We start from the raw sequence: 23492 nt of genomic DNA on the forward strand, positions 1-23492 counted from the left end.
GATCGTACCTAGCTGGCCGACTTTAGCAACAGAATCATCCCCACGAACGAAGGTCGCTTTCACCGTAAGGCAGAGTTTGCTGTATCAGCTTGATTGCTACGGTTTTACTACGAAGGCAACAAAACAATAGAGCAAACCGAATTAATCGACCAAGTTGCAATGGATTGTCGACAAAGACCCGCAACGATCACACAGAAGACGGTACGTCTAATACAGACCAAAGATGTCGGCTTCTAAACTGAGTAGGCTGCACCATGAACACACGAAAAAAGCCCTGGTTAGTCATTTTTGTGATGATTAGTAATGGCCTTCGTTTAGCGTGTTAAAGCCTAAATATAACCTAATGGAGCAACGTCGATTTATTCAGCCACAGCGTTTGCTTTTACCGCTTAACTTCAGCGGTGCCCTATTTCATTTCTGAAGATGTCAATCTGAACGTTTCCGACCCAAAAGTTAAACTGTTATGCATTATGATATTTGCAGTAGCCCTTGAGCAAGCGCAGTACTCAGCGTTGTTTGGGTTAGTTTTCCATTTGAATGCCCCTGGGATCAAGGACGAACGCGAACTGTCCTGAGGGTATTCGTTTTTATGTTGGCTCAGCTCAGGGGGTTTAATTTGCATTAGCCAATTATCCTCGCAGGGATCGCCTACGAAACTTCAGCCACTGCGCGTAATTTTGACTCACGACCCCACATAGTTCGGCATCACCTTCGCCGATAACTCGTGCTATCACTTTCATACGAATAGTTTTTTCACGTCTTGGGGTATTTTTGGTGCTGTTTAAAACACATTGTCGTTCATACAGCCCCATAGGGTAGCTCCACAGCTTATAGGCCGAGCTTTGAGCACAAAGTCGTTAGATAGGCATGCGTATTGTTCTATACCGCAGCGGTGTTGTAACTCGTTCTTCCGGTTCGTAGTTTTCGTGGCATCATTCTGTCTGCGAATGGACATGCTTTTTCGAATTTTTTTGTTAACGTTTTGATCAAACGTTAAGGCGACTGGCGTTACTCCTATCAACGAAACGTCCAGCCCGTATTTTGGACGTCATTGTGGACAAACATTGCGGAGCATCACAACTAGGTTTTTACAAAAAAAAGCGAAACTTGTTGCTAACTGTTGTGTACCGTACGCCTAACCGCAAGCGCTTCTGCGTTTATCACGTCAGAGCCCGCTGGTTCCGCCTTTTTGCAAGTACAGAATAGTAGAGACGAAACGGAATACAGACATTTGGCGCTTATATTTTAGGCATGTACGAACGCTACGATGCTATAGTTATGGGTCTTAACAAATCGACATTGTCAACGAAAACGGGAACATAGCAAAACAATAGATTTGTTATTTGGTTGCAGCAAATCTGCCGGAAAACATCTCTCCATAGGCTTCGTCTGAAATCATTTTTTGTCTGCGAAACAGAAGTTTAACTCCTTACTGTGCCAACGCATCCCACTTTGCAAGCTAAATTAATTATTCTTAATTAGGTTTATTAATTATAATATATTTTAATTAATTCCGCAGATATTAAACGAACGCTAATTGCTGCAAGCACAGAAAACTATATTATTGATAAATAGCTTGAAGTAATCGCCTGTAATAGTAGTGCTGGATGAGAGTTGACTGAATTTGAAACGAATGTTCAGCAGTAGTGGGCATCTAAGCTTCGACGCAACAAGGCTTGTAGGCTCCTGCGAAGGTTCAGCGCAGTTTGCATCTATTTTTGGCAGAAAATTTTCAAGATTGGTTCCTCAGAAGATTCGCTAACTCTGTGGGAAGCGGTTCGGATTTAATTTTAAGTTTACCAAAAGATGCTGCTATCGATTTTGCAATTTGCCGGTCAGCAAATCTCTAGATATTTGAGTCTGTCCACAACGAAGCATTCAGAAATACAGAAAAGCACGATGATATTTAACAATTTCTTCAGAAGAGCTAAAAATTAGGATGGCACTGGCGAAGAAGTAGTATGAAGCGCTAACACCAGACATACTGAAGCCAAAATTGCCGAACTCAGTTCAGAAAGTGGCTCCATTCCATTATCGGCAAGGTCCTATATTGTCTCTCAAGAGCGAAACAGCATCCGGTATTGGCACCTACCTTTTCACAAAACTAATAATAAGCCCGTTGTCTAAGAAAACGATGGATGTCCTTCTTTTTATACATTGATATTTAAGAAGTAAGTAAAGAAGACCATTCTTTAGTCTATAGCTAAAAGTTCTTTACCTTTATAGAATATTATTAAAAGATCAAACCTTTGTGCGACGATCAAACATAAACTATTGCCACAAACATCTTGTGTATTCACTTTTACGGCGCCGGTTCGTAGTGCCTGTTTTAGCTATCGTTCCTCTAGCATCTATAGCTGTTTTAAATCAGCTATGTGGTACTAACTTTTTAAATCGAACCAATATCAATTGGTGTTGCGTCCACAAGGAGTCAACAATCTAATTGGTGATGACAAAAAGAACTGCATTGACATAAATCACCCCCTTAAAGCTGTATACCGGTGCGTTTTTTACGGCCAAGCTACGAAAACTCGACTAGATCAGAAAACCGGTCAAACAAATATATTCGGTGCTAAAAATCGTAACTTGTACACATGTCTGCTCTTCGGCTAACGCAAGTAGCTTCCCAGATAATGGACGCGGTCCAGCCTAGAATTTTTAAGCACCAAAAAAACTAAAATTTTTACCAGTTGCTAAAACCTCTAACTAATAAGAATTATAGGAATAATATTAGGCTGTTCCAACTACAGTTGCAATGCTCGTTTGATAATTTGGGCATCCCCTGCTATTTCGGCGGATGTGCAAGCAAGATTCTCGCGCCGTCTACAGGATTTTTACATCATCAAGAGATTTTTGACTTACATATGAGTGAACGTGGTTGTAATGTAATACGATGGCCATCAGAAGCTACTTAATTTGCTATTGAAGTTTTGCTTGTATTTCGCACAGTACCTGAGCAGTATTACATTTTTGAAAGAAATGGATTACACGCCTTCGAAATCTGTACAGCAAAGTAGTAGGCATTGGTTTTAGGCTTTTGCAGTTTCTTAAATCTCTCTGTGCTCGTCTTTGTGCCTGAACAGTTTGTCGAAGGCTTCAAGAATATGTGAGATAAATGATTAACAGCGTACAAAGATTTCATTAGAAGTCTTTTTGGCATGGTACATCTTTGACTTAAACGCTAAGATGCACATAAACGAAAACGTAGCCAATTTATATATATACTTAAATAAAACAGAGATGTTTCGCTCTGCAAAAAAAAGCTTTAAAAATTATACATAGGACACAGTTTAACAAGCTTTACGAATTCAGTAATTCATTCGCAGTATCCTCGCATTTCAAGAAAAAATGGAACCCGTGCGCTGTAGCCCTTCTGTAGAGCTACGTCGATTTCCTTCCTTCACTTATTTACACTTGTTGTCGGTTCTCATGCATCGGATACTGATAATATATCGACTAACAACTAAGGCGTTTATGTTGAAACCGCTACCAATCCAGAAACGGTTTATTCTTTACAGCGTCGACTGGAATACTCGAACATTGGATCATCGTCACGATTTATACTACGCCTTCAGTATTACTATGCCGTTGGCAACTAAGTCCGTCAGTGGCCCCGCGCCTTTCTCGGCTGATTTTTTCTCTAGCAGCTGCGTGTCTTCACCACAATCCTCAAAAAGTCCAGGCGCTGTAGCACTTTCGTCTATTTTTTGCTCCCCACGTATTTTCATCATGAGGTTCTAATCTGCCGACCTCGTACGGTATATAGCCATTTACTCCCCGTATAACACGTATCTGATTTTCTTGTTTGCCGCCGGCACTAGTTTCTCGAAGCCGTGCCCTCTTTTACCCTTTGGTTCACGCCGGTGACCACTTGGGCGACGACCTGACATTGCTATCGAGAGTGGCCTATATCTCGCAGTGACCTAGCTTACAAGCGTTCTGATCGGCAGCATTTCCGTTCCCGGGCTAATCCTCAAAAAGTTAACTAGTCTTTAAATTTCCTGGTCAGACGTTGGCTTCATCGCTGCCACCAACGTAAGACGGCAGCGCTCTCAACCGTACACTGATATCACGCTGGCTTGGGTATTTATACCCTAACCGCGACCAAACTAACAGCGTTTATTATTTAAATCGTATATATATAGGCTCTAATGACCTTTGTGATTTTCGGATCGGCTCAAAAGCTCGGGAAAATACTATAGTGAAAATAACAAGAAACAGGGCAAGAAAACATTGGAAAATATTTGACTTCTGCCACTATCGCTTCTTTCATATCGCTTGCTAGGTCCGCTTCTGGAGCACAATAATTATACGGAAATCCAGATAACGGAGTAATTGCAAGGGCGTAACGAGTGATCAACACCAGCACAATGATAATGGAGCACGGGATGATTTATATATAAAAGCGATCCTTACAATAGGAATAAGCAGACTAGAAAATGATAATAGGATATCTAAATCAGGGTCATTGAGCAATAGAAGAGAGATAACTAAATTACTGTTGCGGAATTATTATTATTATTACATAAGGAAGGTTATTGGATAATAGGACAAAATAACGGAACCATGCGAACAAACAGGAGGGAAGAAATTAGTCAAATTTAGGCAGGTAAATTTGCCTTCGAACTCAAGTAGGTGGCATCCGGTGAAGATACGGAGAAGGGAACCTATGCGACATTCTTCATTTCCACTCAAGTTGATTCATTCTTGTATACGCACAAAATGCTTTGACAGCCCTGTCTGTCTGTCTGTCTGTCTGTCTCGTCCCGTTGTGTTTTCTGAGGTCCAATCTAAGCCATCTTTATGTCTTACTTTCTTGTAAGCAGCCCATCAGATATGACAACTTTTTAGGCTAACTACTCAGGCCGAAGCCGAAATTGCGACACCACTGACCCAAATCTACACGATTGAATACAGCCGGCAGGCGGGTCGTCCTAGTCAAAAGGCAGGGGCACATCGTACGAAAAATTTCCTTAAACGTGCAGTCGTTTTTCAGAGTTCCCTAAATCCCAACAGTAATTGAGATGGCAATTTTTTGCGTATAAGGTATCCTCTGCTTGTACTACTGTATTGTATATAATATTTACATCTGCAGCGATGACTGGGGGAATATACTGAGTTTGAATTCCCAATAAATAATGCTTTCGCCTGCAATAGAAGCGGCCCAGGTCGTTTAGAGCGGATCACAGCTCGTATTCTACATTTTCCTAGAAATAGAAAATGTAAGCATGACTACACAAAAAAGAACAATGGTAAAGAAGGCATGGGACACAGGCAGAACAAAATTTGGGCTACGAAATGCTTTAGAAGATTATCATCGTCCTTGAAGGAACTATAGCGCGTTTTAGGGGATTTTTATTAAAATAAAAGAAAAAGCTTTATAGACACTGGGAACAACAACAGTAAACGCAACGCAAAGTAACTACTCATAACGAGCCGGTAGTACGTTTCCGACATATAAACCTAAAAAGAGATAGATAGCAGAAACCGCCTAAGGCGATCGGTAAAGCGAGGTACAATGAACTAGTGAAATTATATTTTTGTCATCATCATCATCAAGGTAAACCGGTAACTACAACGACGCCATCATTAGGGCCTGCCGCTATATGCCGATATATATATGCGTTATGGCCCACTGCAAACAGAAAAGCCCCCACAATATTACCGCAAACAGCAAGCGTTGTTAGAGAAATGTATTTCATGAAGACTCGTTATCCGTCCACGTAGTTTTCTTAGATACTGATCTGCCCTTCCTGCGGCTAAGAGTGATGCGGCCACGGTCGCTGCCAAAATCTGGACATCTTTTTGAAGCTGTCTTCTAGCTTCTTGAACAATTCGAGATCCGTAAGGCTTCCTTGAAGCGTCAGGCGACTAGTCGCCAAGCGCAGCACACAATTATAACGAGAAAAAAGGCAATGCTACTGTTGTCGCCGGTGGAAAAAGGGTCGGGAAAGGTCGAACAACCTGGAGAAAAAGGACCTGTTTCATTCATTTCTATCCCACCCCAATTTGTTGTCGTTTTTGCTCTCGCATTCTTGCTCTCTTTTCATAATATATATTATGATGGTGGGGTAATATTTGTTGTTGTTGTTGTTGTTGTTGTCGTCGTTCAAAGCGTAGGTACTGGCGTGCGGGTATATGCTTCTATTATTATATAGTTAGATAACTGGTTTGTATTTATTTTGGCATAACCGATGGGCATCGGTTCGAGCCGTGAGTAGACAGCCAAATCTGCGGCACAAGCTATGCGTCATAATACATCGACGACCCCGAAGTGAGTTAACTTGCAGTGATTTTTTAAAAAAAATTATTTACTTCGGACGAACAGAGATGCTCTAACCATATTCTTGATGAAAATTATGCAAATAAATGCATACTATAGATAATGCGTGCGGTTACAGATTTTGTAACGCTGAAAAACCTCACTTGGAGAATTTCCTGTTCATAATAGAAGGTATCATGTGGTAGCAATGAAGCCCTAAGAACAATATTTTTGTTTGAAAGAAACGAGTCCAGAAGTGGCAGAAAGACGTGGAGTTGATGTTTCTTAATGCGCCGGTTAGTGTTGTTTTCGAACGGTCATGGCTGCTACCGTTCGTCAATGTGCGCCGTAAGGCCGCTTCGTTAGAAGTGGAGTAGCAACAGGGGCAAGAATGGTTCACTCCTTATATTAGCGTCTCTGCTATATCTTCTGCCATCGTTGTTCTCGCGGCCTGCCGACGCTCCGCCAGCGACGGCACAAGCGAGTAACCGAGCAATCCCTTTCCATTGCGAGTGGGGTCGACTTTTCTGTCGACCCACACTTTTGTCCTACCCGCAACTCCGCAAGGCAACACAACAACAACAACAACAACAATAACAACGATGAAACGAAGCGCCATTGTCATCACATTACTGTTTGGCTCTATGACGTATGTCGATGATGCGCCTCTGTGTGTCTATGGGGTATTTTGGCTCACTTTTACGATAACTGTTATTGCGCGTTACGTGGAGACAGATGCAGCAAATCGAAATGTTGCTGGAGAGCTGCAACATCAGCAAAGCCAATAGCCGCCAGCCAGCTGCTGCCATTGAAATGATGAGCAGTAGTGATGATGATGATGATCATGATGACGACAGTTGAGAAAAAACGAGACGGAATTGGGAAAGGGCTGACGATGTATCGAAAAGGTAGGATCACAGAGAGATATGAATATTCTAGAAATGCATCACATATCGTTCAGGTGGACATATAGACACTGTCGGAAAGAGGGGGAAAAGACGAGACGGCCTGCACACACATACACACACTCACACAGACGGACATAAGAACGTAAAATGACAATGATTGTAACATCTCTGATTTCTGTGCTACAGTTACGTGTGTCGGAGATGTGTTTGTGTGCATACTCGCTATTCTTCTGTGTTTCAACTCTTCAGTTCGCAAGATAAACAACGAATACAGATACTAGAGCCATCTACCTGACATTATATGCGACGATCGAAAGAGAGCCGCGTGTTGAAGACCACTTTTCTTCGTCAAGCAAAACGTTCAACGGATAGCTCGTGCTACCTGCTGGGATACCTAAATGTTTTCATAATGCTTGTTAGTTATAGCAAGACCTTTATTCAACAGGGTCTGTCATAGACGGTCTCAATGTGTGACCATACATTGACAGTTTGACTATAAAATACTGTTGCTGTTAAATTGCCACGCGCAGAACGTATCGATACAGGCAGCGTCAGCGGACCGTTTGATCCACAAAGGTCATCCTTATTGTCAGCGTTTGTAACTTATGCCTAACTAATAATAACTATCACTGTAAGTAGTTTTAATAAGCGTTCTCTATAGAGGCAACGCTCGGGAACCATGGGAAAATGTGAACACACGATCGGTTCCGGCACTGCGTAGACTCAGAGCAGTAGCTCTGAGGTAGGGCATCATGAAAAATAGCTTCTTATAGTCGACAGGTTCATGTATCCGTTCTGTTATCAGCAGACTATTGTGATATCGGCTTTACGAGTCACGAGCAGAAGAAACCTTCCACTATTAGGCGACCATTGCTGCCGCAATGCGCAAATGCGGACCGTATCTGGCCGAAGCTGCCGGTAGAGGTAGGGCGGAAAGCGCTATCCATCGTATAACATAAGCTACAATTATAATTAGCTATAATAACAGAGCCGTAGTATTACACGAGGCACTGGGACATGAATTCAGTCATTCAAAAATAATTGTAGTAGACGAGGTTGCTATTGACCATTGTAAGCTTTCCATGATACATTTCCCTAAATATTGTAAGACGATTTGGATATCGTTATCTATTTTCGTAGAAATGAACGAGATGCATTCGTTTATTGTATGTTTTGCCGGCCCGCCCTGACTGTATCTCTGAAACAGGCCAGAAAGCCAATGTTCAGGATGTCACCTTCAAAACCCACAAAAAACAACGATCAGTGTCTCGTAGAGTTGCATGGATATATATATATATATATATATGTACAGCCTGTGTTAAGCACTAGTCTCTATCATCAACAGCATACATAAGATAAGACCGAAACCCTAGTAAAGTTTCCAGTACATTAGGTTTAAACAGACCTTGAGGCCGAATTAGACGAAAAGCTTTTGGAAGGACACCCGAGACCTGTACGTACGGAGTATCCTCAAGGATCCTTTTTGTTCAACTTTTCAGGATTGCGATAATCCTATGAAGAAGTAATTTGCTACTTAACCAGTCAGGGTCCTTGTCACTTCAATGCGTAAATATCCACAGCTATGTTGAGGTGCAGTCGTGAAGCTGCGGAGATACTTTCCGGCAAATTTACTTAATTCCTGAGCCCGTACTGTTGAGAAATGCATGGACGCGTATTCACATTGTCTGTTTAACAATATAGAGGGCTAACAATATATATACCTTTTAGGTCAGGTATTAAAATTTTGGGAACTCGATAAGCAGTCCGCCCTGCGTGAACAACCTACATGAACTTGGTCGACGAATGTCCTTCTTAGATATTTTTTTTTCAATACTTCGAACCTTTCTAGATAATGTGGTTATTTGTTTATAGTATAAGAGGTTTCTGCTTTCGAAAAGTACCCCATACTCGGCGAAGCAATGATTCGAGTTGTAGCTGCGTTCTCGAAAGGTCTGTTACATATGTACGGGTATTTCCGGTGCGATATCGTTGGCACTGTATTAAAGATCAGACTTTATTTGGGATAAAATATTTGCAAGGACAAATCCATGTAATATTAAATTGAGCAGCGTTTTGGCTTTTCTAAACTTCAATTGTTCGCGATTTGTTCAAAAATTTTGCCACGAATATTATGTGACTTCGTAGGCTCCGATAACCTTGAGCTCCTTTTTCTTAAAACGAAAAAAACTTAAGCTTCCAGTAATCGATTTCCTTTTATTCCAGAAAATGCTCCCAATCTGCGGTTAATCTGTTTCATAGAAACTCTAAAAAGCTAAACCTAATCAAGAGAAGTGCCCGGCGGGCCATCTGTTCCTGCTTATTGATTATCTCCGCAATTCTTCTATATTCTTATACACCTCGCAACGCACGAACTATATTTTGATGTTTATTCATTTCAACCTATATTTTAGGTCGCCTACACTACGCCAATAGCTCAACTTCCGAGAATCTTCTATGGTTGCAAATAGTCTTCGAAACAAATAATGCCCAGAATTCAGCCATTAGATTTTATATAAACCATTATTACTCCTTTTTCCTATGTGTTTTACATGAAAAGCGAGAGCTCTCCTTTTTTATCCAATCTCACCACGCCTGTAATTTTATGCTTACAGCTTTTGATTATCACATGCTATTTGTGTATTACTACGCCAAACTGTTAAGCAGAGTGGAGATTAAGGAGGCACGAAGTTGTCCCAAGCATTACGTAAGCATGTCCCCTTTTTACTACGTGCACAAGGAAGATGTGTCGTAGACTATCTAAATGCTTCGAGTTGGACGTCCGATGCCTGAGCCGCTGCGTACTACCTGAGACGGCTCGTTCCAGGTACGAACGACCAGCTTCGAAACCCAGTTCGCCACTTGTCTCCAAGTTCAATAGGGAACCACGTTACCAGTGTCTAGCATTGTAAAGGGTGCCTTGTGTGCTTAGGATAGATGCGGGATTGTTTGAAATGCTTCCTATACTTTTTTTTTTTCCAAAAGACACGGCAATTCGAAGGAATATCTGCGAAAAGCGAATAGCTAATGTGGATAATGACATGGTTCTACATATTTCTATGTATACTGTTGATATCTATTGAAGAGCCTCCGTCCGAGCTTGGCGATTTTCCTGTTACTCTGTAGCTTTCCGTACGCAGAATTTAGCCCGGGTGGTCTCTTGTGTGGCGCTGGCCATGCGGTGGTCTACTCGCTCATTCTCCTAATCCGGACAAGAGACAGATGACAACGGACGACCGTTATTTGATTCATCCAATCCCATCGTTGGTGATTCGCCGTTGGCTGGCTTGTCTTCGTCAGTAGGAGGGCGTTGAGCAAACAAAGAGTCATCCAGCGCCCTCTGGCCAGCACAGAACGAAGCTCACTAAGCAAATATTAGCTTCTCAGCGACCGCCTCTTCCCTGTGGCTCTGTATCGTCCCATTTCATTGCTCGTTCCCTGATTGTCGCCGCTACCATCGACGGGCCGCTGCCTCGTTCAACAGGGCCTACGCTGCGATGAAAGAAATCCAAACTGACTTGCTTCACCTCATAAGCAAGCTGCTCAGTCCATGCAGCACCAGGCGCCTCTACACTGGCCGCCACGACTTTGCTGCTTATTATGTCTCCCCTGCCACGGTCTGCCTATCCTCGCACCACCAGCATACATATAAAAAAATACACCTATCTAAGAATGACATAAGATCATGGCATTGACAGTCGCAAACATTGAATTAATGACGTTGATCTTCATAGGTGGCAACGAAGATACGACGTGAAGCGCCTCTCTTTTTCTAAACGACGAGCTAATATTTGAACGTGGAAAAGACAGATGCTTTGCCATATACGTACGTATATCTGTAAAAATTTCCATTTCAACTTTGCACCATAGAGCCTTTGTGTCCGAAGAAACATCTGGAAGCCTATGCACTTAAACGGCAATACTATAATGATACGATAGCGTTGTCTGGCGTAATTTGAAGTAAAAATCTACTCCCATATTAATTTTTCCAGGGGCGAGGTGCTCGAACTCAGAATCCCATATAAAATCCGTATTGACCCCATTTCTCTACCGAAAAATTAAACCAGAGCTTCGAAACGCATGAAACCAGCAATGAGATATTTTTTATACGTTTGACATGCGTACGAACATATCGCAATTGTATTAGATTGAGCATGACGATTTTTTTAATGATGTCAACTTACAGATAATAGTGAAACAATACAATGACACAAAGTATAATTCAGACTCATGCATCGTTTGCTATAGGCTGCAGAATCAAACGAAGACTCTAACAGACAGCCCTGTTCTTAGCTTGAGTCCTTCGCGCATAACGCCACTCCTGCCACGTTAGCCGTGAAAATAATTTGTAAAGAACTCGTGCATCACAAAACTTAAGATCACTCTCTTTGCTAATCTCCGGCGCTCCTCGGCTAGTTATCTTTGAAATTATAGTACGGCGGACGATTGTGGCGAAAAATCTGGCATATTTGCTTACATCTAACACATAGACTATGCCTGAACCTGTTGTCAACCAACAGGTTCAGGCCTGCCATGCCCCAGCCTGTATTTGAGACGATGTTATCTTCACGAAGGTATACATCAATTCAGTTTCAATGATCGTTGGATAATAGTGATGTTAATATTTATCGATCAATGTTAATGAAATCCACATGATATCCTTAAACGTAATTTAAGTGTTCACCGAAGATAACCTGGTGAATCGTGTTTGATAGCTTAAAAATATAGGTAAGACAAATACAGTTCTAAGCGGTCTTTAGTTAATCGTCACACCTGTTTAGCCAGGTATCCTACGCCGCACACTTATGCCCTAGTCTCAAGGAACAATGGCTTCTTCGGTGGGGCTACTTGACGATTTCCTAGCAAGATTTCCCTAAAAAGGGCCAACACTTGTAGCTGATTCGTACACAGCAAGCCTGGCGCAACAAGTATAAGGAGGTGTCGAACGGGGCGAAACGAACGACCTAAGCATTGTTTAGGTACCACCTGCCAGTGCCAGCGAGTCGGTTTAAGCCTTGAAGCCCAATTCCCTTCAATGATAATATTTTCAAGATCATCTAGAGATGCTAACGTTCCAGATGTGTAATTTCAAACAGCCTCGCGCACTCTGGGCGTGCCCAGTGTTCCACCTGACCAATAACATACTGTACAATAATTGTATAAATTGTGCTTAAGATCGTTTAACTGTAGCCTGTGTTAAACTGCTAAATACCGATTTACATAAAAACAATCGAACATATCATGGTACATCGAACATGCCACAGAGAAAAATTGGAGTATCACTTCTTTGCTCAACACCCACCGAGTCAGTTTCAATAGAAAAAAAAAACCAACTGACAGGACACTCCTATGGATAAATTTGTTTTTATTATAAAATTAAAAGTTTCAAGCGGACTCATCTCGCCGTCCGGAACGCGAAAATAGTGACTTGGTAATGATTTTTACATTCGTCCTGTTCTGCTAGAAAGCGCAACTACTTGCGTAGGCCATTTCGACGCTTCCGATGAGGCATGGAAAACATTTACTCTATCGTACATACAAAGATACGTGAAGCCATTACCAAACAATTTTAAAATAATTGATAATAGCGTTGCCTTATACATATACACGTATTCACAAGACAGGACCGACTGTATTTTCTATTGTTATGTTTATCTAATTATGGTGAAATTATGTTGCACGCTGATTTAGAATAGAAGCAAAGAAATAAAGAGCTGGGACGGCTGTGACAATAGTTTGAAAGAAGCTGATGCTGATATGTTAGACGCATGTTAGACACAATCAATATAGCTTGAAGTGAAGGAGACCTTCTAATTCTTAGGACAGACTTCAGCATCTGAAATAACCAGATGTCCAAAATTCTTCTGACTACTTTTTTAAAGTGTCTTATTGGTGTTTTTATTGGAACGAGGGGAAGTGTGAAAGTATGAGGCTCTATAACCTATGCATTTAATTAAAACTACAGATAAGCCGTATTGAAACAAATGTTTTTTTTTAAAAAATCGTTTGCGTTCGTTGGCTGCACTTTGAACTTCCCTAAATTGACATACGTGAAGTAGTGAAGACGTGCCATTCGCAAAGGCAGGACAAATGACAATACCGTTTACTACGAAGAAATGCGTTTGGCGATACGGACAGAGGGAATTACAGATGATGACGATACCGTTGCAGCCCGTGGCCCCTGGCCCGGCGGGTGGACCCTTCAAAAAGGTCGCCATCACCATAACTAATTATGAGTTAATATAACTAATTACGAATGCTCAAAGGAGGCGCCTTTTTTTGCGCCCAGTGTCAATTTTTTTCAACAGAGCTCTTGGAGTACAAATAACATAACAATAATTGTATTATACACAAACATTGAGAAGGAGACACCCGGCCGACCAGAAACATGTGATTGTCAAAATCCTACAAGAACAAATCTTGAAGTAGAATGCTGTTAAAGAAAAGCTGTGCGCGTGATCAACGGATAGTAGTGCCTTATAAAGATTCCGAAGATAACGTTTGGTTGAGATATCAAACAGAGTGAATACCGTACGTCCTAACGCTAATACGTTCGTAATGATTCCCACTGCACCACGCGAACACTCATATTTACCGACTATGATGGCTCCAGCTTTCGGATACAGGTTTTGTAACAACTTTTAGCATGACAACCTATAAAGAAATACTTTTTTTCCAAATACTGATACTCGTCCTTAACGGATATAATATCCTTCTGTGTACATAGGACAAAGGCCGTGTACATAGGATAAGGACAAAGGCCGAAAAAGTATAATACTTGCAGAGTCGTCACTGTTTCATAATTAATATAAGAACGATTTCTGGCGTTCTCACGACTTCATCTGATATTCTGGATAGTTTCAAATATTAAACTGGGTCAATAACGGGTTGAAAAATTGACCACTTTCAGATATTGAACTTAGAGAAGTTCCTTCTAGAGAGAAGACTTCATTAGAGAGAAATATTCCTGGACACAGCGGTTGTTGTTCGTTGCGCATTTAATGATCCTTAATGTAATTCGTATAATTGAAAGAAGTTGCTGGCTTGCAGTAGAGTGAGATGAAACTATTGCGTTGCCCGCAGATCTAACTCGATGTGACCCCGTTACGGCTCACTTACGGCTTTTACGTTGGAGGCTTTTGACTTCGGCAGAGAGAGCAAAGAAGAATACGTTGACCATTTAGATCTGTACTGGCAACAATGGAACTAACGGATCTAACAAATCAAGTGGACACTGCTTTTGCGAGTTGTAGCCTTCATTATGATTATTATTACTATTCGATTAAAATATCATTTTTGCAGAGGTGCCGTTTATGCGACTTTGTATACCTCGAAAGTTTGCGGGCATTCGATCATGGTGGTCAACAGCAATACGCTCGTATGAACGACTCGAAGCTTTCTTTCATCTTTCTTTCAAACTATCTTCAGCGAAAAAAAACGTAAATCGTTTGAATAGAAGAGCAGCATATTAAAATTATCGACCGCCTAAGAGAAATCGATGGATAAAAGTGTAAGGTCATTAGGCCGTTCGGGAATAGAAATAGTTACAAGCAAGCGACGCGCGTTGAGGGTTTGTTGAAGATGCTAACGAGAATTCAATACAAAAGGCCAGGTAGTAAGGCGAAGTAATGATTTTTTAATGCGATATTTGCTGTCAATGTTTATTTCCTGCTTTAAATGACGCATATCGCTTCGCCGGTTGCTGTCCGTCACTCACTGCGTCAACACGGAGCGGGGTGGCGTTCCAGAACGAAAAATCTAGTTAGCCGTCATGTACGAAACGGGCGAAAACCATAGATATAGTTTGTTTGTGGCCATCGACAATGGTAATACAGATGTTCTAATCTAATTGTTGTTACAACAGGGGAAAAGGAGAACTTCGGGAAAATACGTCCGTTACTTAACAATCGTGTAACGTCGAATTGAAGTCTGCTGTTTTCGCTATGTTGGCTTGACTGTCGCTCACGTGTTGCCATCTCTCAGAGTAAATCGTTTCCTTCGTGCTGAGATCTGTACCACTAATGCTCAGACCACCGCAAGAATGGCGGGCCGCCAACGCGAGGAAAGACGTCTGAGCCCTCATCCCTTTTCCATCTACTCAGGACGATTAACTTTGCCTCTGTCTAATTTATAGCAGCAATTTGTACAGTCCACCTAGCGGCCACAGTCGAACCGACCATGATGGATTCGACAACTTTAGTCGAAGCCAACAAGGTATCCAAGCAGGCTTGAAGTGCTAGCGAATGTCAATTACGTACCGGCTGGGACGTTGATGAGCTTCATCGGGAGACCACCGTGATCGTTAAGCCCGTGATTTTGTTCTCTTAGCTCCAGGAGGCCACTACAAAGTAACCGTTGGATTGTTGGCTAAATTTCATCTACTGAAGCTTTAGCAGATGAAAAAGAGGATCAAATAGGAGACGAACGGCCTGAATACAAGCTGTACAACAACGAGAGCGAATGGACTTTAAACGAAAGAAGTATTGAAAACAATTGGAAGTTTCACCTTTTCATTGCAGCTGGTGTGACATCGACAATCAACACGCACGTCTGCTTCTCGACAAGAAGGAAAAGCTGCGCCGCGCATCGCTTAGCTGATCGAAAATTTCTCCATTAATAACCACGATGGAATACATGACGATCTGTAAAGTGGCTGCAAACGTTGCCAAAGCTGTTGACACTAGAGACTTCTCACTATCACAATTGGCCTTAGCCAGCTACCTCTCTCAAAACTTGATCCGCATTTAATGCTGATAGCTGAATAGTCTGAGACGCGCAGGCCTGCTGAATTCAGAATTTGTAAAAATGACGATAAAATCGTGTTGGGAGATTTCTTCACCATACGTGTCTAGCTTGACGCGTTCCATATTTCACACGCGTGTGAAGAGGCATCATACGACCACCCAATGCTAGTCAGTATCATCGCATAAAGTCTATAGAATTTCTGTGACCTCAAAAAATATCATAGTTCGCTAGAAATAGGAAACGGCAAGCACGAGTTTCCAGCTAAATAATGGATTACGCTAAAAGGAAGGTCAGATACACACATTTCGGGCGATGTTGAGACACTGTAGTGCGCCGATGACAAAGCCACTGCAAGACAGCAACCAGATTAGTAACCCATGGCTTTCCTAAAAGAGAGTGGCAGGCCCGTCCTATCATGCCCACTTCCATTGTGAACATAAGAACGATTTCAGATATTAAAGCTGACTCTCAGTCTAAGATATACAGTGTATTTAGCATAAAAGAGACTGTTAACTTACCGTTCATGTACAACGTTCATGGCAATATTAAATCTATCCTTATGTGGATAGGATAACGAAATAAAGACCAGCATTGTGCAGAATATATCAGCTAAGAAGAAATATAAGCGTCTCTGTAGAACGAGTTGCACAGTCTTTGTCTTTTACATGGGCTCGCTAATTCCAACCATTTCATTATCTGGATATGAGTAACCCTTACCGAATATCTAAGTAGAACAGGCCACAGCTCGAGTTCAGTTGGTTTTAGAGATGTTTTTCTGTTAATAATGTGTTTTTTTTTTAATAGCAATATTTGTGTTTGCGTGCCAAAGAGCTATAGTAATATGTGGCTGCAGTCAAGAAGGTCGACCTTCTCATGCCGAGAATAAGTAATATCATTCATAGATTCATGGTTTTCTAGCCGGAATAGACTGCAAAGGCTACTGAGCAAATTCATATGGAACTTGTAACTGAAAAAGAAAAAGGGAGACATTTTAGGTGAGTTATCAATTTATTTACGGAGCTAGGAGATTCTGTTACTGGTCAGCCTTGATTTTTTCCGAAGTGTCGGCTATTGTTGGACGTAGCAACTGGGTTCACCTAACACGTAGGCCTGAAAGGGCATAATAATAATAATAATATTATCGTAAAGAAATTGTACAGATCCGCTGCGTTATCTATCGCGAGGGCAATAGCAATAATCAGAAACAATTTTGGAAATATATATTTAGTAAGTTACGCCCTCATTAACTCTGGCATGTCCTTTAAGTTGCTACATGTGATAAACACTGCTGTGTTGTTATCTATTTCCTACCACTGCATAGTGAAAACAAGCATGAAACATGGATTGTTCTGAACGCAACGATACGACAATCAGTGTTGTAGCAAACGATCGCTTCCAACCGAAATTTCTACACACCCATTTATGCGCAGCAAATTGTGCTTTAAATGAAATTATAATTACGTTGTAGTTGAGAGTAATGTTGAAATGAACAAATCGAAAGCACACTATAGAGAATAAGATCACGCATAAGAATGGTACGAATACAATGAAAAATCTATTTGGCATACAAGGTGACGTTGCTCAAGAAGTTCGCGTAAAACAGGAAACGTTTACGTTTTCACGTTTTCGCACACATAGGCTCAAACGCACTACATTTAGCTGGAGCGTGCTTCAGTGTATGCGATTTCTTTTCATTTAATACGATACCAGTTCCAATATCGGGCCTAGTAGGAAACAGTTACTGAGGCTTGGTCAAGAGAACGTAGAGATCCAGACACCGAATCGATAACCGAAATATTTGACAATCGTATCAATGATGGGCAATTTGACTAGTGCTCCCGAAAACCAATAAAGAATTACCATACAGTACACCGATGCCTTGTACGAAATTTTATATTGTCGCCTTCGTCATGCTCTCTTTAGGCCTACATTTGTACGCCTCGCGGTCAATAGATACGAGTTTTTGAACAAATATTGGTCACGAATGTAATGGTTCCTTCGGAGGGCCTGGCTTCTTGCGCCAGGCCTCATAAAATTCCTACAGAAGGTTCCTAAGCCTTTGTAGACAAGGAGCTACAGCATTCGAAGGCGAGCTTGTTTCAAGCTTCTTCATACGTCGGTCCCCAAAAATATTCCAGAAGAATCGTTGGCCTCGACATCTCTTCAGAAGCCTTCTGAAACCAACCATCTTGCGTTGCGAACTCGACCTACTCTTTGGACCCTGGAGATTTGCCACCTAATTTGGTCCTAAAAAGAACTTAAAAATTATATGCTGGGTCCCAACTGTGATACTCTGATTCTTTGTTTGCTACTAGAGGCTGTTAAAACCCAGATTCGTTCGTGGGTGTTTCACTGGACCATACGATAAAGTGTTCATTGCAAAAGTGTTGAATGAAAAGTTTCAGCATCTGCTTCATCGAACGTTGAAAACAGCACTCTTCTAGACAGAATATAATTGACTGCCTTGTTTTTCAATGCCAATTTCTGACATAGAAGAAAGAGAGTGAAAAATTGTCTTTATTGAGCTTTAGCTTCTAATATAACTGAATGCCCCATTTGTTCTTTAAAGGCCCGTTCAAACCGTAACCATAAGCCAATGGAACTGTGGAAAGTAAAGATATGTTTCCATGCAAGTGTAAACAAGTAATCGTTTCAAACCTTAATAGAAAATTACAAGTAAGTTATGAAATAAGTGTGTTAGATCTAACGTACTTTGTCCCCTAGAGTGCGATACATTTCACACGGTTCAGATTCAACGTTTGAACAACTCGGTCGATACCCTACGTAACGGACTTAGGCGCGTCCTAGGAGAAAATATATTGCTTTTGGGCGTGCCCGTCATCATGTACCCCCCTCTACAAGGGAGGCTATGCAAACTATTTATAGTACAAATTATCTTTACTGTATTAGTATTAAGTTCCAGTTGTCCTTTCTTGGCTAAATCATATTTTAGTGATAGTATCCATATGGTACGCGTCGCAGTGCCTGTTTATTTACTATTTCGGCTATTCTTTCGTCAGAGCGAGTACGCTACGTTTGTACTACCTGACATTAGGGCAGGTAACGTACATCACGGTATGTACGCGTTTCTTGAGTTTGTTGCCGCTCACCTGTCATGTTTTATCAGTATTGGTTAAAAAAACATTTCCACTCAAGTTTTTTTACAAACAGGCCTGGGGCGCCCCCAAAAAAGAACGATCTTATTATTGTATTTATTCATTATAGAACTCCTCTGTTTACCTTAGGAAAATTGAAGCATACCTCTGTAAGAGGTACAATTTTTATGTTAAAGCCCTTTTTTAGTTTCGATTAGATATACTTGCTAGTATGATGTAATCAGATTGGGTTATTTGTTGTTTCCAGCTATGTTACGTTAGAATTTCAGCAGGTTCTGTTCAGTATTACATAAATTATTGTCAGAGAACAGAAGGAAGCAGAAAAGCTTTAAATAAAATTTTATAATCACGACGAGCAGAAAGGTTAGAATATCGTGACAATCATTCGACAACGGGTGCAGCATTAATGGAGTCTTTAAGCCAATTACTACCGTAGATGTGCCAGTCTATGAACAAAAACGGCAAACTATAACATTGAGAAAAGCAAGTTTTCTTTTTTCAAACCAGAGCTGGTGAAAATCGGTCGCCTCAATTATGAGCGCTCGCCCATTTTTTTTTGGAAGACAAGTAAATGTATTGGGTACCCGTAGCTTCTGTCACTGTCGAATTGTCCATTTAGCCCTTACGGCAACCCTTGCGCACCTAACGGCAACTTTAATAGGTCATTGGCGAGCGAACATCGAAAGCCGTTGCCTCGTACTATATAAAGTTGTTACAACATCAAAGAAAAACAGTATTATCAGAGTAAGTGCTCATTGGCACCTTGTTATTAGCGCTCAAATCAGGTGAACAGACCGTAGCACGGTAATAACGAGCAAGCACTGCTATGTACTAACTACTTAGGGAACTTTTCCACCATGGCAAGAAAGAACATCAGCAACGTAGATGGCCTATTAACGACGAACCGGTCAATGTTTTTCCTCTGAGTCGGTAGACTATCAAGAAATAAAGAGGCTTAGAAAAAGCAAGTAACAACGTTTTTCTACCCAGCAATCGTTCATAGAACAAAAGTTATTTCTTTTGATAAACTTTTTTCGTGTCCATTTGAATGGCGCGCAACGGTAACCTGGGCCGTGCAATAGATTTTTGGGTTCTGGTGATGACTAATCGTAATAATAAAGCGTTGCACAACAGGTACGGCGTAAGCGTGGCGTCATCGATTTTCATTACAGTCTTTGCCATCGTTGAAACATTGTACCTCAATGACCGTGTGACGTTATTGAACTCTACTGCCTCTGGTGCTCGCGTGTTACTGGAGAATTTTGAGAACAAGAGATGGTTGTTGGACGTTATAGGGAAATAACGGCACCTTTTGCCTCGCACATCTATCTTATCTCTATAATGCAGTTCACAACGTATTAAATGCGTATTTCTCTGATCCGTCGGCTGGTCTGATTTAATTCTGTTGCTGGTAGACAAACGCGTGGTAAATGAAACCAATTAATTAGTGATCGTCCTGCCGTACGACCACCCGCCTGCAACGAGCACCGGACAATAGGCTCACATCTTTGTTTTAGGAACGGATCGTGGTATATGCAAAGCGTTGTTCAATAAAAAAAAAACTGCTAAAGACCGTCATTGGACAGTAAGTCAGCGAAAAGCTATCTAAAAGAAATGTTCCGAGTTTTACATTTAGTGCTTTCAGTAGACTGCTGCTTTCCAGCTGACGTAAAACGTCTCTACGTCCGGATTTGAACCTAGACCAGGACGTGTCCCCAAAATCTAGTAGGCAAATATGTTACCCGTTGCACGATGACGGGTACCGCTTCGCATTGTATACCAGACTATCCGCCATTGATACGTTAAACATGATAAGTGTTAAATAAACAATGCCGCGTATATATCATTAGGCAACCAGATATGCCCGAAAAACGTAGCAGGTATATATATATATACATATATATATATATACACTTTTCATCTTGGAGTGAGTGAACGTGATATAAACATCTGTGAAAGAGGATATGGAGACACATCTCCATGCCGACAAAGGAGACTCAGCCAAATGGTACCTACTATTCGGGCGTAGAAGACCGCTGTAACTATAGAATAACATCGACAATAGCATTATTTCGATGTAAAGTGATGAGAGGTCGACACCCAAAGCACGAATTTGACATCACAGGCGTGAGCATGTCTAATGCTGGTGCCTCGTGCCGCTTTCCTGCCAATTGTTCACTGATGATGATGATAATGATCATATCGCAGGTGAGTGGAGGGAAAACCAAGCGTATTAAAGCCAACAAGTCGTCAAGGCGACCTCAACAGAAATGTTGTAACGATTTGCCTTACCCCTGTGTATTGTCTAGACTATACTTCTATACATTTCTTTACACAGGCTTCACTATGCACCAGATGAAACTAAATGTGGACTTACCGATGCAACCGGCCATTTTGGCATGGATGCATTTTACATAAACTATTTTACCTCCGCATCGCTCCTGCCGGTCCGTTGGAAATGCAACGTGGCCATGTGATAATAACGTAAAACATGGGAAAAAGGTACGTGTTAGTGTATGGCTTGTCCCAAGCACATGCACCCGAACGATGGGCGCTCCGTGTATGAATGTAGTTGTGTGCACGTGACATTAGTATGAGTACCGTCTATTTGCCTGTGCTCACCCATGTGCATTGCACCGTTGTCAAGTTGTAGACACCAGCTGAGTGAAAACGAAGCGAACATGAAGATGGTGATAATAATAATAATAATACGGACGATGATGATGGTATCGGCAGCGTAGCTGAAGATCTATGATCTACTGCGGCTAGAATAGTGGCTTCGCCAATGTTGCCGCGAAGTTAGGTTGGTCGGTTCTCTCCGACTGCGGTTGCCTAATGCAGCGGTTCGGCTTCTGGCTGTTCCAACGCCGGCGGTGTACAATGAAATTTAAGATCACGCTACACCGACAGACAAAGCGATTCAACTGATTTTGCCGCCAATTCTGTGCCACCGGCCCTCAGCTCACTCTCTCTGTTACTCTTACTACTACTACCACTACTACTACTACTACTACTACTACTGCTGCTGCTGCTACTACTACGACTACTACTACTACTACTATTACTACTAGGTACCTTCTCGCATATGCGCTCTTATCTAAAGAAGATTATAGCGTCGAAAGCAGCGGCATATAAGAACAGGACTTGTGGCCGGCGGGCTGACAAGTCGCCTGTCCGACGATGTATGCTACTTCTGGTAATGTTATGTTGCTCAAGCGGTGCTTGTTGTAGAAGCGCTCTCGTCGGCTGCTGCTGATGCACACCCCAGTGTCGGGGCCTGCCACTTGCCAGCGCTTGCCGCTCATCGGACCTTCTGACGGCCGTGTGTTGATGCTTTTGCTGCTGCCGCCGACGCCGCCGCTGTTGGTGTTGTTACTGCCTAAATGCTCTCTTGGTGTTGGCCGTGTCGGTACTCCAAAGGCGCCGGATACCGACCGCAGGCAGAGTGAACCTCGCCGTGAGCCAAATATAGGAGCAAAACGTCAGGGCACAATGTGCCACTTCCTGGGCCTCTTTCTAACGCCACCACGCAACAAGTCAGTGCATGTGAACGTAATGAGTAGCCAAAGACTAGTCGTCTCCGCGTATAGCAAAAAAACATGCAGTAACAACAACAATGGTGATAAAAGCAGACCATGCACACAGCATGGTACCTACATTAATAGTACCACATCACATCCTTACTTTGAAAACTAAGAAAGATTAAACAATCCGTCCGCGTACAACGTTTTAAGTTAATATTTTTGGTAGTAACGGTACACACTTTGGGAACGTATGCGACCCTTGCTCTGTTCTAGATAAAAGGAACTAAATAAAACTAATTTTTCAAATGCTAATCTACGGCGCATAAATCATCTATATTATGCCATCTTCGAAAAAATATAGACCCTGGATTGTTTTACTCTAATTCTGGACTCAATGAGAGGCCGAATGTGTCAGCATATATATATATATATACACTTTACGAAAAGGTCATCTTACGAGTTGGTCTTCAAAGACTCAGACGGTTCTATATGAAACTACACTGCAGGCAGTGTACATAATATTCATAAGTCATCCCAACTGTATATATATATATATATATATTTTAGCTTGTTAGAATATTAAGCATAGAGTGATCAGTACAAAAGGACCTTCAGTGCTCACTTATTTCTACGAGGAATAAGCTGTACACTTCGTAATATATAAACTCAGATATCGTGACTCGTACGGAAATAATGTTACAACACAATAGGCCTATTGGCAGAATTATATATAATACATGATTTCTATTATTTACATAGGTAGAAAAGGAAGCTCCAAACCGACGCTGAACGGCCGGAAAGAGGATGTCTACTACTAGACTCGTTGTTAGTAGCTGACGCGGCTGTCGCAAAACGTAGTCCTCCGACGGTAGCGACGAAGATATCAAGAAGACTTCGACGCGATCGTACGTTAAACAAGCGAGCAAGATAACACGCATCG

The 23492-nt window shown here is 41.6% G+C and overlaps 1 long non-coding RNA gene across 3 annotated transcripts in view; it reads right to left on the minus strand.

Annotated features, from left to right (window-relative positions):
* LOC147754655 (uncharacterized) overlaps positions 1 to 23492 on the minus strand; it is a 108955-nt gene that overhangs the window by 34446 nt on the left and 51017 nt on the right. Inside the window, exon 3 of one of the 3 annotated variants that reach the window (XR_015316747.1) lies at positions 17008 to 17022. The exons of the other annotated variants lie outside the window; for them this stretch is intronic. This is a non-coding gene — a long non-coding RNA (uncharacterized LOC147754655). Of the gene's footprint in view, positions 1 to 17007; positions 17023 to 23492 lie in introns of those variants that run through there. 3 annotated transcript variants of the gene reach the window in all.

The sequence above is a fragment of the Varroa destructor genome, unplaced genomic scaffold, assembly GCF_002443255.2.
Source record: "Varroa destructor unplaced genomic scaffold, Vdes_3.0 BEIS01000007.1, whole genome shotgun sequence".
Lineage (NCBI taxonomy): Eukaryota > Metazoa > Arthropoda > Arachnida > Mesostigmata > Varroidae > Varroa > Varroa destructor.